Genomic DNA, 4166 nt, shown 5'->3' with positions numbered 1-4166 from the left:
CGTTTACCTCCTTCAAACGGAGTTTCTCTGACTCTGTCTGCTGCTGCCTTTACTCTGAGCCGTTCAGAGGGGGGAGGGGGAGGAAGCGCTCCGCTGAATGCGCTGTTGTGCGCCTTCAAAATAAAAGCACGCGAGTGGAAGATTTTAAAATTCTTCGCAACAGCGGTGAAATTATTGGGGGGGACGAATGTGACTCTCTCCAATATTGGGGGGGACATGTCCCCCTCGTGTCCCCCCCGCTTCCTACGCCTATGTTTTTCATTTGTGTGTGTCATTATAAATAATTCACTTTGTTCTCATTTATTTTTAGTCTTCAAAACACAGAATCGAAAGTAGCAGCGACGTCATTTTATGAAAAGTCGTAGAACGTCTTGAATGCTGAGATATTTCTTAGAATTTTACCTCGGAAACATAAAAGTTATTCACAAACCATCTGAGGCCATAAACAGGGTGTCCCATCAAGTTCCTAAAAACTACAAAATAAGAAAATATCTAAATAAATAAAAACTTGTAAAAGTGCAGAGAGAATGGCGTGAAAAGTGGTTGTTGCAACTCCTCCTGTAGCATCTTCCTCATTTGACGTCGGTCACTTTGCCAGATCAAAACAAGTTTACACCAGCAGGCGATCACAGTGAATTACTCACAGTTCATTTTTATTATGAAACTGATGACGCAGTAAAAACCTGTGACAAATCACAATAATGACGAGGATGTAAATAAGGCACGATCAAACATGTCGGCGCTGCAGCAATTAATTTAATTTAGCATGTTTTCATCATCGTGACTCACTTTTCTTATTCCAGTCTAGATTCAACGGTCGGTTCATTTCTATCAGCTGATTACTGGGGGGCGTGTTTGGGTTTATAGTGTTTCTTATTTTGTTTCGTGTATCAAAAAATATCACAGCCAAAACTAGATGCATTTTTGTTTCTTTGTTGTTCTTTTCAGAAAGTCTTAAGAGTTAAAAACTACCAGGCCATATTCTGTTCCTGTCTCCTGCCTCAGCCTCTCTTTCAGCTGCTGGATGAAACACTCTTAAGCTATTGAGCAAAATTTTTAAGCCAATTCAGAAAAAATATTTGCGATCGAAGACGGAAATGAATGTCCTTTCATGAAAAGTCAGGCATTGTAGTTAATAATTTCTTGTTGCTCTTTTAGTACTTTTGTCTCCGTTTCTGTTCAGCAGGTGTCTGGAAGGAAAGCTCTCCAGCTTTATCATTCTGCTCAGGAACTGTTTATTGTGCTTAACTTGGCTAATGAGATAAAAGCTTTTCAGCCGCGCAAGAACCAGTTTTATTTTGAATTTGTGGGTGAAAAGGAAAACGCTATATGCTACAACATAACAGCGAAAAGCAAATCATGCCAGAGAGATAATATATTTTTGCTCAAACCAAACGGCTCTAATTCAGATTTATGGGAGCCCCTCCTGGCGGAGCGCAGCTCCGGCAGACCGGCTGCAAGGCCCGAGAAGGAGGAAAATCAAAGATGCTGTGCAGTTCCATAACAATGTTTATTTCAGTTTGGCCTCCTTAGCGCAGCATTAGACCGCAATTCAATATCATAAATCACATGGAGTATGAATGGTCTCAGTTGGGACTTTGTGTGATTTTCTAGAAGGTATCGAGTGTCCGGCGGATTCCCCGTTAAGCGATACGACGCCTGATTGTTCAATAGGTGTTTTGAGCGTGCTACAGACGTCTGTGGTGAGAAGTCTGCTTATCAATGATCTGAAACCCAAGCAAGAGAATTTGAAAGGAGGACTGTTTGTGTTGACTTGATGGCAAACCCACAACATGATCGTCTCGACTTTAGTCGATGCAGCACTTCAGGCTAGTTTTTTGTACCGTTTGCAGCACGGCTGCTGCCAAGTATCTTGAGGTCTTTCCACTTCTTTACATGCAGCAAAAAATGATCTTACTAATCACCTAAAAAGATTTTATTCTCAAAAGGCCTGAAAGTTTTGAAAATGTTGCTAGAAAGTTAATGAAAATCACAGGAATAGAAATTCCTTTCATCGTCCCGTAATACGGAAATTCCAGTGCGACAGCAGAAGGTGACAGGCAGTCAAAGCAGATTCACACAGAGATGGAATATGAAAAATACATAAAACTACTAAATAAAGACTAAAGTACTGTACAGCAAAGATAGAATTTTAACATAAATACCACCAGGCGTGTTATTTATGTAAAATAACATGCTTCTGTCCAAAGCAATGTGCAACCAGATAGGTCAATTTAATGTTTTTTTTTCAAAATGTGCATGTTAGTGGCGATTAGTGACAATAGGAAACTGTACAACAGAAGAAATGTGCAGATACCAGCAAAATGTAATTCAAGAGTAAAAACTGTAAATAACTGTGATCTTAGTATTTCCAATTGTTGACTACATGATGTGTTTATGATGTTTTTATGTTTTCATGACGTGAAGCACTTTGAATTATTGCCTTGTTTATGAGATGTGCTGTACAAATAAAACTTGATTGATTGAAACTGATTGTGGAGGCGTAGAAACCTCAGGCAGACCGACAGACACAGTTTGCTAGCAGTGTTAGCTGCTCCTTAAATATGTAGTTAGCTTTATAAAATACAATGAACTGTTTCTTTCATGTGTCGACGCTGCTACCTAACGGTGGAAGGCCTTCTCGAGACTAATTAGTAACCCTGCAAGGTGCCATGTGGGCATGCTAATGCTTAGGCTTAAAACTAGCAACGTGTTAGCCTATTAGCAACATGTTTTTGGTTTTCCCAGCCAGTGTTACCTTTAGGTTCCTTATTTTGTGTTCTTGTACATACAGAGACATATTGTTTGCTATATATGTGGTAAAAGACGCAGCTTTGTTTTAATGAAGAAGATCCAGGCAACGATAGGGAAGATATTAGCAACAGTCTTTCGTTGCCTGAGTTTAGCTCATCTCAATATTTCTAGAAAAGATGGATTTGGCCGCCGGAGCAGTGTTTTTTCTTTTAACAACATAAAAAAAAAATGGGGGGGTTGAGGCCCCAAATAATGCACTGGTATTTTTGCTTGCTTAATTGTTTTAATTACATAAGTCTATTAATATATCAAAGCTAAATGGCTAAGTGGTACTTTACATGTCCGGTTCTGCAGTATTTCTATAGTTCTGAGGAAACAACAAACTCCAATGAGCCAAAGACATGAAGACATGATGCACAAAAAGAACCAGATGATAAAAATGAAAATAAATTTGCAATTCTAAATCATTTGTGAAAATAAAATTAGCTTTCTGTCAGCCTCACTAAATCTCAACTTCTACTGAAGAACTTTAAAAGCCTATTAAGGAGTTTTAATGATCTGTTCTTTAAACAGAGATATGAATAAAATATATTTTACAGACATGCCTGCACTAAAGCCATTTAATTCTCCTCTCCAGCTGTTCTAGAGAAATCCTATTTTGGACTCTGTGTTTGGTGAATGTATCTGCGGGGTGGACAGTTTTTTTTTCTTCTCTTGTTTTCATTTGCAGTATTGAATCATCCTCTCCACCCACTGGTGTGCAACTGAATTTCTGAGAATAAAAGAACATTTTCTCACTAAAAGCCCAGTTGACTTTAGCCTGTCCTTAATGTCATGTTTCATCCAAAGTTTAAAAACAGTCTCAAGCGGAGATGGTGAGGTCTGTGAATTACAATCTACAGGCTGGTTATTATAGATGCCCCCCCCCTGCCCCCCAAGATACTGAGCAAAAACTACCAAGCAAAGCCACCTCACTGTAGAGTACAAAAGATTCAGAAGTCTGCCAACACTGAATTGATCTGTAACAGTGGCACATATGAGTGACTGCACAGAATCCCAATCATGTTGAGAGGACAAAAACTTAGGAAACACAACAGACACAGCATAACTTCTGAGGGCTGAGTGACAAACGGTCCAAGGAAGGAGCAGAAGTTTGTCAGCAAAAGACTCCTGCAGACACAAAACCCAGACAGTGGAAGTGGAGTAGTTAAAGCCGTATATTAACACTGGAGTCTTTGTGTCCTGTGTATTAGAAATAAATCCAGTACAATGTCTACGAAGACAGTGAAAGCTGTAATGCTCCACTTGTGAAAGTAAATCTGTTGGGCTTTTCTGTGGCACTCCCTAACCCTGACCCCGACTGTCACACAGAACACGTTGAAGAAAAAGAGAACAGTTCCCAAAAGGGGGGG

At 39.5% G+C, this 4166-nt stretch overlaps 1 long non-coding RNA gene across 1 annotated transcript in view; it reads right to left on the bottom strand.

The window, feature by feature from the left end:
* Positions 1-243, bottom strand: part of LOC106955647 (uncharacterized) — a 4982-nt gene extending 4739 nt beyond the window's left edge. The window contains exon 1 of the long non-coding RNA XR_001426626.1: positions 8-243. This is a non-coding gene — a long non-coding RNA (uncharacterized LOC106955647). The remainder of the gene's footprint in view (positions 1-7) is intronic.
* Between the last annotated feature and the right edge of the window lie 3923 nt (positions 244-4166).

This window comes from Poecilia latipinna, unplaced genomic scaffold (assembly GCF_001443285.1).
Source record: "Poecilia latipinna isolate Pla-1442-1.1 unplaced genomic scaffold, P_latipinna-1.0 Scaffold755, whole genome shotgun sequence".
Lineage (NCBI taxonomy): Eukaryota > Metazoa > Chordata > Actinopteri > Cyprinodontiformes > Poeciliidae > Poecilia > Poecilia latipinna.
The sequence above is the reverse complement of the archived record's forward strand: the minus strand, read 5'-3'. Positions and strand labels throughout refer to the sequence as shown.